Source organism: Wasmannia auropunctata, unplaced genomic scaffold (assembly GCF_000956235.1).
Source record: "Wasmannia auropunctata unplaced genomic scaffold, wasmannia.A_1.0 LD335988.1, whole genome shotgun sequence".
Lineage (NCBI taxonomy): Eukaryota > Metazoa > Arthropoda > Insecta > Hymenoptera > Formicidae > Wasmannia > Wasmannia auropunctata.
In genome coordinates this window covers 1,113,661-1,128,157 of record NW_012026902.1, presented here as the reverse complement: position 1 = coordinate 1,128,157, position 14,497 = coordinate 1,113,661, and the positions used below count along the sequence as shown (strand labels likewise).

Here is a 14,497-nt window from a genome sequence, read left to right as displayed (position 1 = left end):
CTTCCACCTCCCCGGCTCACCCTTTCTCACGCCGAATCCCGCGACGAAGTCGATTTTCTCGGGCTAACTCGGAAGCGGTCCGCCTTTTTCGTTCATTTAAATTCGCGAGCGAAAAAACGCTCGCTTTTATATACCCCGCTGATAAGTCCGCCTCGCTTTCGTCCTTCTGTTCCGAGAGCGTTATCGTCAAGTCGACGAACTCGATCGTGCCGTGAATACCCGCATCGAAGATAACGCCGAATAATTTACCGAACTCGAAAGAATTTTTTCTAAGGAATTGGAACAGCGTACCGAGACAAAGAAGGCAAGAGGAAAGGGAAAGAGAGATAAGGAGATAATTCAACGAATTACATTCGCGTATTAAACCAAGATTTCATATTATCGATTCTAATTAAGCTGGAAAATTGAAAATGACCCGAATTAAGCGTTAATCGATACTGTCGCGTCACTGCGAGAGAAGAGATTGCGCCGGATTAATCCAGCCGCTTTCGACAGAGGTCCCAAAACATTACGCCGAGGAAAAAGACGCTGATGCGCAGCACTCGGCGGCCTTTTTTAATGCTCGTGCCGCGACGGCACGAGCCCGTCGCATTATTTTGCCGTGACGAGGAGCGAACGGGTTGATTGGCCTGCCGTCAGATAACCCTGAGCAGCCGAGAATTGTATCCGGTTATCGTGCGGTTATCGCTTTAAGCGAATAACGCAAAAAGCATTGGTAATGCACTCTCCGCGGGACTCGCCGCGCCGCACCGCGCCGCGCGCCGCTCCGTCGAGACGAGCCGAGCCGAGTTCGCTCTCTCGCGCTGCGAGAGTTAACGTAACCGAACCCTCGTCCGCGGCGCACACGAAACAGATCCCCTTTCTCTTTTTTCCCCTCCCTTCCACCCCCCTCGTCGCCCGTTCGTTCTCCTGTCCGCCTTCTCGCTGGCTTTGACGGGCTTCCGTTGTTTCGATTTATCGAGAAACCGGAACCGAGACGCCACTTCACCGTGGCCGCCGCTCGCATTTATTTTCGTCCTTCGCGAAAGACAATTCGCAGCTGCGGGGTATACGCACGCGTATCGATCTCCGTCTGTTTGTATGGAAAATTATCAAGTTAAATCGTCGAGCAGCGAGACGTAGTGATATATGCAGCACAATCCGTAAAATCTACGAGTACACGGTCACGTCTAATGAAACGCTGCACCGTGCAAGAAGCGCGGATACGAAAATTCATTTCGTTGGTTTTTTTTTTGTTTTGTCATGTGCTGTTATCCGTTATCCGAGCAAGACGGGTAAGAGGAGCGGTGCGAAGATGCTCCGAAGATGCGGTGGGTCAATGATCCATCGTGTTTATGAGAAATCGGGTCAAAACAAGGAGGAAGGCGATAAAAATCAGACCGGCAGTCAAGGGGAAGGGTGAATACGACGGCCTCTCTCGACAGCAGGTGTGCGATGAACTCACCGAGGGCAGAGTTCTTTCTTGCGAGCGAAAGGAAAGACAGAGCGGGGACGGCCGTACCTTCCCTTGGGATAAAAGAGGGTGTTAAGTTCTCGGGGGTTGCGGGGTTGTTGTGACGGCGCGCCTGTACACAGCGGTCTTCGACTCTTAGCGATCTATCATCCCTTTCTTTTCGGGCCCCGCCGTGACTTTCGGCGTCGCCAGAAATAGTCGCGGGAAATCTGACACGTTGGCAGATAGGAGAGAGATCGAGCTTCTGGAATTGACTTGGAAATCTGCATGATTTCCGAGAAACTCGGAAAACGCCCGAAATTTCACTTTTATATCATCGCCGCGTTATTGATTGGGAAAACAAAGAGAATTTTCGTAAAAAATATATGTATATATACCTGGGTCCTCTTAAATTGCCAATTAAATTACAGCACGCTATCGGGAAGCTGTAAAGTGCATCGATAAAATAAATCGAAATACTAATTGATAAATAGCGGAATGTTATCGGCGGTCTTGTATCGGCGTCGGGGCGAGACGTGCGGTACGGCGCGCGTGTCGCCGGCAAACAACACGCCTGTTTCTGAACGAGAAACGAAGTTCGATACGCGATTATTATGACCCGCGGTGAGCCTTGAACTTGCCCTACGATAAGCGAGGCCGCTTTACGAGAGTCGTTGTTGCTGCGCGCCTCGCCTTCCCGGGGCGTCGGGCGTTCGTACAATCATCGCGATGTATACATATGCGCCGCGCGTTCTTGGATCACTAATCAGATCGAAATAGATTGCGGTGATTTTTCAACGCGTTTATGTTGCGCGCGTGCATCGAATTTACGTATTGACGGTACAAAGATGATATTTTATTTTATTAATTTCTTTATGAAAGACCTTCTGCATTTGTGAAACAGGAAATGATACAGACGAGATACAGATTGAAATTTTCTATCTAACATATAGTACCCTATCGATGTGGCAATTTCAAATCGGTCTTGATCAAACGCAGGATTATAGGTAGTTTCACGCCATCCCTAGTTGTACGGTAGCAGCTGAACAGTCAAGCCAGTCAATCCACCAACCCCCTATTCAACGTCGCTACAATAATAAACCACCTCGGTTATCTGTATTTCTGTATTTCCCTCAGGGATTCACGGCACATTCAAGCATCGAGGCCAAGTTCAAATTATACATATATATACATCGTCCGCTAACGGCGTTTTGTCTGGACGTTTCTACCTTCTTACGGCTATATATCGCGCGTGTCTATCGAGATTTCGCAGAACCAATTGCCGAGGGATAGCATGTCTACTCGCGATTTATAGTAATCGTGCGATTTTTCACAGAGCTACATATTTTTACATTTAACGCAAATTACTATCTACAGCAATACGCACATCACATTTACGCAAATAACGTGAAAAAGATTTAAATAAATGCCGATAACACGATGTCAATAACATGATTTAATGGTTCACTCACCTTTTTCTCCGTGAGTTTCTCGCATCTCCTCATCTTACAGATCTGATGGCTCTTGTCGTTCCTGCACGGCGCGCAATCCCCGCAATTGTCCTTGCGCTGGCAGCCTATACACTCCCCGCATCTCTTCCGCTTTTTCTTCGCCGGCTTATCGCCAAGGCCACCGTCACCGTCGCCGTCAGTCATACCCCCGCCGAGATGGTGCACGCCGCGATTCGCTGTGGATGAGACGGCGGCGACTTGACCGGAACTTTCTACGTTGCCGGTGCCGGCACCGCCACCGCCCCCGCCGCCGCCACCATCCTCCGACTCCATTGAACCAGCACGGATTTTTCTGCGCTCCTTTTTACGGCCGTCGATGCTAATCGGCCGTGAAGTCGGCGATGAGTCCAGCACGGTCGACATTGGGTTTTGGAAATTCGCATGGTGCAGTTGCGGGTACTCGGGCTTCACTACCGTCAGCACTGTATGATGCGGATGGCCCGGTGGAGGTGGCGGAAACGCTTGGACCGGGTTGGAGCCCAGGAGCTGTATGTGACGCTCGTCGAGCATTTGCTGCTGCAGAGACGGGACCTCCCGAGCCTGTACTGGCGCCGGTACCAGAGGATAACCGACCGATCCACGATGCGGATGCGGCGCCGGGAGCGGTGCCCCAAGTGTGTGGAAGCTCGGCAGGCCCACGGCCGACGTAACCGGCGGCGAGTGCGAAATGGACGCCGGTGACAGTGGCGTCAAAGCCGTCAATTGAGGTTCGGATTCACTCGGGGCGGTAAACTGACTTGCAAAGCTGGGCAGTCCCTCCACGCCGCCGCCTTTAGACTCCCAGGGTCTGTACTGGCTCGCCGGGACCACGTCGATTAGCCGGCCGGTCAGGCCCTCGTAGTAGTCCCAACCTATTAGATTTGGGACGTCTTGTGTGTGGAGCGGCGGCAGGGTCGAGGTGTCCATCGTGTCGCCGGCGAAGCTGCTGAAGGGCGGCAGATGCCGCGCCGACAGGTCGCCGGGGCCGACCGTGCCCGGTGAGGTCGCGATCGCCGCCGGAGGGCTCGTCGGGACCCTCTCGGTGGCGACGACCTCCTTCGTCACCTCGGCGCTCATCTTCCCCGCCACGTCATCGCGACTTTAACTCCTCCACTCGGTTTTGCGAGTTTCGCGTTTCCACTTGGTGGTGGTTCTCCTCTTGGAACCTCCCGAGGATCGCGCGAGCGGTCCTCTCTCCCTGGTCCTCTTTGGATCCGAAGGCTCGAGATTATCTGCAGGTCTTTCTCGAGCGGATATTCAACGAAATTCTTGTACGCGACATTGGCGCCTTTCTCGATCGACTTGATCGCACTCCGATTCCCGTTAATCTGTCGAATCGGATCCTAGAGGTCCGATTTCCCCGATAACGACGGAGTGTCGTCCGCGATTGGCATTCGCGATGTTCGCACAAACTCTTATCTCGCGAGTAGTCGATACCGGAATAGTTACACTTGTCTGGACCCGTGTGTTTTCGGTCGCACGTAATTTCCCAGGTAATTGTCTATCCTTCAATATTACGCTCGTTCTCTCGTTCTTCTTCTCTCACTTTTCTCGATCTTCCTTTCTCTTCCGTTCTGTCTATCTATATCTTTTTATAACTCTGTGTCGTTTTGTACTCAACAGGTTTAGGCTACGAACTGAAGTAGATCGGTTGCTCTGGGAGTGTTCAAGCGAATCCGATTGATTCCTCCCTTTGTCTGCTTCTTCTTCCTTTCGCTTGGCGAAAATCTGTCACGTGACGCGTCCAGTTTAAAAAATGCACTTATATTTTACGGCTATTTCTATAAACCTCTACAAAATTGTATGCGGGCTCGCTTAATTACTCTGGCTCTGACGAAGGAATCGGTGTGTGTGTCTCACTATTATTTCACTTGACGAGAGATTATTGTTATTCGATGAATGATTAATAGAAAAAATGGTAGGTTCTTTGGTTTACGGTCCTCTCACACTGTATTACTCTGTCACTCTTCTTCTCTATTCCTTCTGTTTTAATTAAAATGCTGTACGTTTGCACTTGATCGCGTTTATTCTTATGAAATTTGTAGATAACACTGCATATGTGTGCCTAAAAGATTATTATTTCTTTTATTCAGATAAAATAAATTTTACTCTATTGTACTCTATTTTCTCGCTCTCTTTCTTTCTTGCTTTCTTTCTTTCTCTCTCTCTCTTTCTCTCTGTTACAACGATCACTTTCACTTTGCTTTCTTTCTCAATTTGGCACTGGCGGACTTGTTTATTTATTTGTTTGTTTTTATCTGTTTCTCGTCTTCCTCCTTTAATTAGATATACTTTGTACACTTATTAGCTAATATAGCTCTTAAACTTTTGTCTTCTTCTGAACCTAAGCTCTTGGGATATCCTTTTTTTTTGTGTGTTCCTTCTTTAAATCGATATAAACATACTAATTACATATTTCTTTCGCGTTTTGTAAGAAAATAGAAATCACTTGAGGTTAATGTGGCTTGTTAGAAGGCGGTTGATTTGTACGATCTGAAACAGAGGAAACAGAGGGATTTGTCCGTCAGACATTTGTGCCGCTTCTATGTATAACGAGAAGATGAAAAGTTATCCCGATAAAACGATTACTCGGTCGGCGTTAAATTGATTCGTAAAGCGCGACTTGTGCACGTCGTACTCGAGGGTGGAAAAATCAAACAGAAAAAAAAATGAAACTGCGAGCACGGATCAGCGAATACGTTATACATCACGCGAGCGGGAGCGCGCACGTGACGCGAGACTATACGAGAATGTGTCACAGACGTTGCTTATAACGTGACCATCGCTAAGCCAAGGCTACTATTACGTTCGGCGCTGGTATTCGCACACCAACTCGTACGTTCGCTTTGATACTCGCGTACGCTACGCCTAGCCGTTTCATTCACGTTGCTTAGAAGTCCGACGATGGCTTTGAACTCGTCGCATCATTCCGAGTGGAGCAACCCGATCGAATACGTAAGAGACGGACGTGCCGCTGTTGACAGACTTCCTCGACAAAATTGATAATTTCACAAAAATTATTTTCAAAAAATTAGAAAATAAAAAAGTTAATCTTTATTTGTTTTCTCAATCTAATAAATCTATTTGTCTTTTAAAAGTTAATATTTAGACTATTGAAATCCATGTAGACTTTATCGTTCAAATCGTTAAGTCTAAAGACTTGTTCGCAGTCGCGAGAGTTTCGTCGCCGTCGTTAAAATCGGGCTGCCAGCCCTTCGCGAAATATCGATCGATGTTTGTTCTCTCGTTCTCTCGCCGCTTCTCTTTCTCCTAACCATCTCCCGCTCTTTCCCCCCTTTCTCTCTCTCTCATTCTCTCTCTCTCTCTCACTTACACAGACGCACACAACCACAATTCGCGTACAGTACAAACTCTGCCACAGGGTGGCGAAAACAGCACGAACTAGTGTAGAGTAACTACTCACGTATAATTTAGTCTCGTATACATGATTTCATGTATGAGCAAACGTGAGAGATACATTTGGACGAAATTATGAAAGGATAATTATTACAGTCACGGACGGCTTGTTTCGATATACTACAGATGGGTGGTCCAGTGAAAATAGGGCTCGTTTCCGCTACCCTGTACATAATCCAGGTAACGTGCGCGTGTGCGACTGTAAGCGTGGCTTTCGCGAAGCACGCAGATATATAGACGGCGATAGCTCCCGCTATGTAGCGGTTGCTTTTCCACCCTCCCCGCTCCGCCGTCCCGTTTTCCGCCCTCAAACTCTAATAGCTTTACAGCTGTGACCGCCCGTGCTTTCGCTATCGCTGGGAACTTGCACTGTCGTTTGGCCAGCACTTTCGCTCACGGCTCGACCTTGCGGAGATGCTTCCACTATTTCGCGCTGCACACACGCGAGTGATACCGTTTACTTTGCACGTGCGTACGCACACCATATTACGTATACGCACGCACATTTATCAGCACAAAAATTTAAGAATTCATTTCGAATTTCAATTTTAGTTATCGCGACGATCGAAATGTCTGTTCTTTAACTTTTGCACAATTTGCAATTTGGCTTTTGCAATTAATTTAACATACGCGCCTACACACGAACGTATTAAATTATATTTCGCGCAATCTAATTATGAAACTATAATTAATGAGGTACGCTATTTTATGCGGATCCTAATGATTACACTGGTTGAAATTTCGTGGGAGGACCCTTCACAAGGTTCTCGTCTTAGCGATTGAACTTTGTTAATGTCCATAAATCTTGGTTTACATTGAATATCGCGAACTTTAGTCTTTAAAGGTCGCGAATCTTGGCGTACCGATAGTGCGCGCATAAATTCTGGATAGTGTATTATTCTTTGTTCAAAATGATAGCTTTATACAAGCTGAGTTACAAAGATAAATTTAAGACACTCGTCTTTTCCGTAAACCTAATTGAAAGAAAAGGAATTGTAATACAAAAATCTTAATCTTACTGAAAAACATGTATAAAAATTTGATTGGTTCTGATGTCTAATGTTATAATGAATGATTGAATATTTAATTTAAATCTGCTTGACGATATATAGAAAAGTCAATTTGTAGCAAACTGAAATGATAAAAGCAATCATTTAATTCTTTATTTCTTACTACATGCGTAAAAATAATTTGACACCCGTTAGTTCCCCATCTCCGGTTGCACTTTCGTCGAATCGACTATGTATGTGCATGTACAAAAATTCAATCTCACCGTCGCCCGTTACATATAGGGTGATTTAAAAAAAATGTACATTGAGATCGTTGGTTTCCTATTATTGAACTCCTACTATTAAAACGATTCCTTATTTTTTTTGCAATAAAAATTTCTTCAAGATTTAATTAACGAACTATTTGAGTTACAAAATTAAGATTTGTCAATTCATACTCCAAAATAAATGGCATGAGAACCATTGATACTATTTCTTTATTTTACAGCAAATTTTGCATTAAGAAAGAACAAAATTTCTAGCTCTTAATTTCTCTTTCTCACTCTTTTTCTTTCTTTCTCTAATGATAAAATTTGTAGAATCAAAAAAATGCTTCGAGTATACAAGAAACTTTTCACAAAGAAAATGAATTTAACTACGAAATTCTTCCGAGAACAAAATGTAGGCATTGAAAGACACCTTTTTTGGGACACTCCGTATAGTCGAGGCAGAGAACGAGTCGTTTGCGGATTCTTTCGTGCGGCGAAACGCAGAACGCAAATTCCGAGAAGCGCATATAAACCAGCTGCCATAGAGACCCGGAGATTCCACACGCTTGGAATTAATATTAGCCGTACGTCGCTAACGCAAATGTCGCCGAGAAAAATCGCACTCGCTCGCGTCGTTTCGCGAAGTTAAATAATTCGCAATTCACATTCCATCGAATCGAACGCAAGAAATTGGCATTCTCACGCCATCACTGAAAGGACGTTTCTGAACTGCGCTGGATAATTTTAACTTCTTACAAGCTCTACGATTCAGATTGCAGAATGCGTAAAAACCTATACAGAAACTCGTACATATGAAGAATATATGTAAGACAAAGAAGTGTATCAAATCTTTAAAGCTACTGAAATAATCTCGCGCAAACAGCAAAAGTTTCATGGCATCTCTGTCGTTAACTTCGGACTAGCTGTTGAGAGTGCGAGCACGCATCGTGCTGTTTTTCGTGCATCGGGAAGAAAAAGGGGTAAAACGGTTCACGCGCCATTTTTGCCACAGCGTAATGCCGAAATTAGCGCGATGCCATCGTGCGAGAAAGCGGATTAACGCACGAGAAAAGCAACGACGGTACAGTGGTACCAGTTCGATTTGAACTTTTCGGAGAATTCAGGCAATCGCGAGCTTTCTCAATCTCTGCCGCGAAATCGAGCTGAGGAAAATCTGAAACGCTTTTATAATATCACTCTTTAACGAACCAGTTATGTCGAACTTGAGAGAGAAAGAGGGAGAGCGAATAAATTAGAAAAATCTTGGAGAATTTTGCTAACTTTCGCGCTCGTCCGAAAACATTGTCGAACAATTTTATCAACGCGTTTGAGATTTAATCGTCGATGATAAAAAAAAAAGATCTCGTTGAAGAAACTTCATTCCGGCAACGTCCTCGATGCAGCGCGGACGCCACGCCGCGGACGAACGGGCCGCGCGTACACGAAGAGCCCGGTGCGTGTGCGCGTGCACATCCGTGGGACCTTGAATCAAGCGGCCTTTGTCGCGAGAGAGCCGAAGAGCTCGGCCGGCTCGCGCGCGAGGTCGGCGAAAGTGTACCCGGAGCTCTCCCCTTTTTTTTGCTCGCGGCCGCTGAGCGCGAGCGCGGCGCTCATTTTTGCCCTCTTCCTTCTCTCCGGAGCCTTCAGCCGCTCCGGAACTCCCTGGAGCGGCGGAAACGGACGAAAGGAGGATGCGCGTTTATTATTAGATTTTCGACTCGTCCGATTCCCTGAGCGTCGCGGACGGCTAATGACGACTGTACGGCGCTGTCGCAGCCGATGATCGACGACGGAGAGATGACAATGGGTGGGACGCTATATTGACAGCGACGCGCGCGTTCGTCGGCAACGGAGAACGGGAATTGCTCGCGTACACAAACGTATACGCAAACGCGGTCGGGTCCTGCCTTCCTACCGTCTCTCGCGTGTCTCGCGCTTCAATGACTCTCGTTCTGATGCCGTCCAAGACGAAGACCACGCGACGCTCCACTTCGAAGGACCAGTCGTGATACAGTTTTGCACGCTCGCGTTTGATCCTTCCGGCGTTCAAATCGGGGAGGGTAATCGGGGTCAGGGGGAAAAGAGAGAAGGGACGCTTCCGCGTAATTATTTTTACCAGACTCAACTTCCTCGGGCAACACTTGGCGAACCCAAACAGATCTTTCCTTCTTGCCCTGCACCCACAGGACCACTCATTGGTTCTCACGACCGCGCGGGTCGCGGATCCCGGTCCGAACCCGGGCGCATCGCGGAAACAAAGAAGCCCGCGCGAACATCGAGGGATCACCCCGCGGGCGAGCGGGCGGGCGCGGGCGAAGCAGGCAAGGCAGACGAACGAGCGAACACAGGGGTGGGAGGACCGGCACTCTTCGAATCGCGTCCACCCGGTTGCCAACCGACGTCGAGGTCACTTGTTGCTGTACGGTTTTGCGTACGGTATCGTCGCAACTCGCGCGGCGTTCCGGCGTTCTCCCCGATCTCGCCCTTTTCCGCGGCGGGAGACGGGAAAAAAAATTGGTCGCGGTCAAAATGTGTTGTGTTTGACGGGCGCGCACGCATACGCGACGCATTCGGCCGCGCACTGATTCGCGCGCGCCAGCGCACGCACGTTCGCCGGCCGGCCGGCTGCGCGCTCTTCGTGTGTACGTGTACCGGGTGTCCCGGGTGTTTGCCGAATCGCTTCCCGATTACAGGAGGAAAAGGGAAGACCAGAACGACGAGAAGGATCAGGGAAGATTGTCGTAGTTTCAACGAAAAACGTTTCTCGACGAACTTTGAACCGAACCTATTCCCAAGTGCGAAAAATCAAAAGACATCCATATTACGATGTCGGGTCTCGATTGTGAATGCGTCCAAAAACTGAGGATGCGCCACCCTATATGCACTACGTGCGTGCACGTGCGCATGCGCGCGTGCTCTCTCTTTCTTTCTCTCACAAGATACCGCAAAGTATACGTCGTGACGACGTTACGAGCATCGTGTATGAGAGCCGGTCACACGCTCGTTTACAAACGGCGGTGACGAGGAGAAGTACGACGGCGACGATGACGATCACGACGACGACGACGACGATGACGATGACGACGACGACGACGACGAGGATGAAGAAGACGACGGAGTGAGCGACGACACGCATCGTAAAACACGCATATCTGGTGTAGATGCGTAACGGTTCGTGTTAAGGGTAGGGGGACAAACGAAGGCAGCGCGGGGGCAACGCGGACGGGGACCAGCGCAGGGAGGGCGGCAGGAGGGCTTTCGCAGCGTTAAACCCACCCACACAGGCGCGCGATATCGGAAATGATATAAAATTGCGTCGAGCGCGACGCTGATATTTAAATTGGTTCGCTAAACCACGGATTAATGCGCGCAACGACGTCCGAGCCCACGCACAGGCTTCGGAAAAAGAGTGCTGCGTAAAAAAAAATATTACGCGATTAAACAGAAGGCAATCGAGAACTGCCACGGGGTCGTATTTTTCTGCCCCCCCCCTTTTTTAAATGAAAATTAATTAATATCTCCTATGACAATAGGAGCGAAATGTGTAATACAATACGTGATTTTATGATCAAATAGTTTAAGAGCTGTATGAGATGTTTCGAAAGAATCAAGATATCGAGAATAATATGCGGTATCGAAAACAATATTGTCTCGAGATATGGTTTGATTACTTAGGATTTGATTTGAAACATCGAAAATCAAGTAAAATCAACAAACCTGTTGGTAATCGTACGAATTTTTTTAGATTATTAGAATATATTAGCTTTCTGATACGCTTTTTGGAACTAGAATAACATATGTTATACTTACGTCGTATACTCATGTTTATCAAAAAGAAATCGATAAGAAGCGATTTATTACGGAAACTTATATAGAACGAACAAAATGTAACGCGAAGGATTGATCCATGAATTTTTCGACGTTCGTTCGTTTCACCACTGGAGAGAATAAACGAAATCTTTTTCTTCTATCCGGACCGCTCGGATCACGAAAAAGAACTATGGAGGCAGGTTGGACCGTTGGAGCAGCGCGGCGGTTTCAAAGTTTTCGAAATACGAGTCGTGTTGGCAGCCTGCGCTTTTAGCGCGATTTCAAATAAAGTTTTCCCCGATATTTCTTCCCGGTCTGTATTTTCCAGCAAATTTGTTGTTGTAAACCGATGTCTTTTAGTAACGAGGCTCTGCATAGACGAGCTTTAATTCAAAAGCTGATAATATCGATCAGTACAAAGATATCGTTACCGTTGACATTGACAAATTTTACTCTCGCCTTTGCTGCTGACAGTTGTGACAAATGAAAAAACTGTTCGCCGTCACTATACACAAAGAATCGTAGTGCTCCACACTTCAGACGATTTTATTCCGCCAGAACAGCACGCGGAAGTCTTTTTACTCTTTCTGATAAACGTAAACATATCGATCCGAATTCTGTGATTGCGTTCGGCCGCGAGTGACACATTCAACGAGCGACTTAACGTTAAATTAAAGCGAAATTAAAACTGAAAGCGAAGACTCGTACGAAAGAGAATTGTACAAAAATCGAAGTTACAATCGCGGGAAGGCACGCGTTCCCTCCGGATAACTGGGAAGCAGCCGGAGGCCCGTTTACGCGGATAAAACCTCGCTGACGGAAACGGAGTAATGCATGCGCTAAGAACCTGTTTTCCCACACACACGCGCTGCGGTGCGTAAGTCGAGCCTAGGAGGGAGCGGATTGTTTCTTTTCGGGGAGGTACGCGCCAGTCGTCGTTGTCCCGTTTTCTCACACGTCTCGACGGCGACGCCGACGTCGGCGTCGGCACACGAACACGTTTCTCGTTTGGCGCACCGCGAGACTCGTAAAACTTTCGCAGCACGATACGTGCATGCCGTGTTCGAGGACACTACCGCCGCCGGCTAGCGCAGGAGGCGTTGCGACGGCGGCGGCGGCGGCGACAGTGGTGGTGGTGGCGGAGGTAGTGGTGGTTGCTACGATGCCACTGGCAGTGCCTGGTGCTGGCGGTGGTGGTGCGATGGGTGGTGATGGTGGTAGTGGTGGTGGTGGTGGTGGTGGTGGTGGTGGTGGTTTCGCCGGCGAGGACGGTGCTGATCAACACGAAAGGACCAGAGCCAAACGAAAATGCATCAGCGGACCCAGCAGCTTCCGCGTTGGTCCCTCTGCAGCAGCAGATCGCGATGTTTCATCTTCGAGGATACTTTGATCGCAATCGGCGACCCGGCGATCTGTATTTACACCACCGCGAGATATCTTACGAGAGTTCTTCAAACGATATCAAAACGATTTCGTTTAGCGGAAATACGATACTCCGTCCGAATGTAATTTTTAAATCATTTCACAATCGCACTTTGCCTTGAGAAAAATTCCATTTAATTTGATGACTGAGCTACGTCTTTTCGTAATTAAATTAAAAATTCGGCCGCCACACCTCTATAGTTCCGAGGAGCTCGAAGACCGCGCGTTGTCGCGCACACTCACTCTATTTTTTCTTTTCTCACTATCGCTTGATCTTTTTTCTCTTGCAGATGGCGAACAATGTCAAAGTTAACTGATCGAAGAAAAAAAGATTCCTCTTCTCTCATTATGTTTCTCGACGCACGGTTGCACACGCAGATACCTCACGCACTATTCTGAAATTCGGAACGAATTCCATCAACGGGAACAGCGACGAACATTTTGGAGTTCCTCCGTGTGATCCATCGATATAAACTTCATTCGAGTCGATGCTCGATCTTTCTTTTTTTTTTCAATTTCAAACCAAACAGATTTGTAGTCCGGAAGATTCGTATTTTCCGCGATTTTTTGGGTTCTAGATATTTCGCCGCAACTCTGTCTCAAATAAAACTATTTTTTATTATTCCCTTTGTCCTTCCTGGACTACCGTTCCGCACACCACCGCCATTCGCGCCGCTTTACTTTTTAATTTTATACGTATCGTAAACGACGATTCTATCCCCCTCCCCCCAACTCATTCGCGCTCTCCTCTCTTTCTCTCTCTCTCTCACACACACACACACACTCATGCAGAGACGTACACCTCCCTCATACCGTGTAACGCTGAGCGTCGCGCGTTGAACAAGATAGGACACGACGCGCCGGTCGTCCCTCGTGTTCCTACGACGGAACGAACGAAACTGTATGTACCTTTGGTTTGGCGGGCTATCCCGTGCTGAGTGCGGCGTATCCGCCGCGCGCCCACTGTGAGTTCTCTCCGATTAGTAGTAGTGACGGTGGTGATAGTATTAGTAGTAACAGTAGTGGTAGTAATAGTAGTAGTAGCAATAGTAGTATTAGTGGATAGTCTTTGTGGGTTGTCCGCACGCGGACTCGCTCGGTCGCTCGCCCGTTCACAGCTGCATGCCCGCGCTCGTTTTCGCCCGCTCGTCTTGCGCGTGATTCGGGTGTACTCGGCATTCGTCGGCTGTCATCCCGCCCGCTATGGCGGGAACAACCCAGGACTCGGCATCAGGACCCAGCACCATCGGCGGGGAGAGACGAGGAACGAGCGAGGAGGAATAGCGCGGAGGGAGAGAACGAGGACGGCGCGATCTCGTTGGGGCTCGCGGAGCGGGCTCCGACCGATGCACGTGTGCTACGAGGGTTGGGCGGGGAAGGGGGCACGGGGAGGAGTCCGCGGATGGGGTTGAAAGTTGCGCACGCGCGTCGCAACCCCTCGCGAATGAAGGAACGAGCGTGTGAGCGAGCGGGCGAGCGAGCGACCAAGGGGATGTGCTCCGTTCCAGCACAGCTTCCTTCTTCTTCGTTCCCGATGATCTCGCCAACGATGATGCTCGATGTGTTCCTTTGGTCTCCGCAGCTTTCGCGGAGCACATCTCTAAAAGAAATCGTGAATCCGCAAAAGTTGCGCGACTTGAAACGCACGTGCTCAAACTTCTTTCGAAA

General features: G+C 48.2%; 1 long non-coding RNA gene across 1 annotated transcript; it reads right to left on the bottom strand.

Annotated features, from left to right (window-relative positions):
• Positions 1–5,076: 5,076 nt before the first annotated feature.
• Positions 5,077–12,532, bottom strand: LOC105454160. The gene is made up of 2 exons (XR_974958.1): positions 12,255–12,532; positions 5,077–5,415 (listed from the first exon to the last, which is right to left on the bottom strand). It is a non-coding gene; the product is annotated as an uncharacterized LOC105454160 (long non-coding RNA).
• Positions 12,533–14,497: the final 1,965 nt, after the last annotated feature.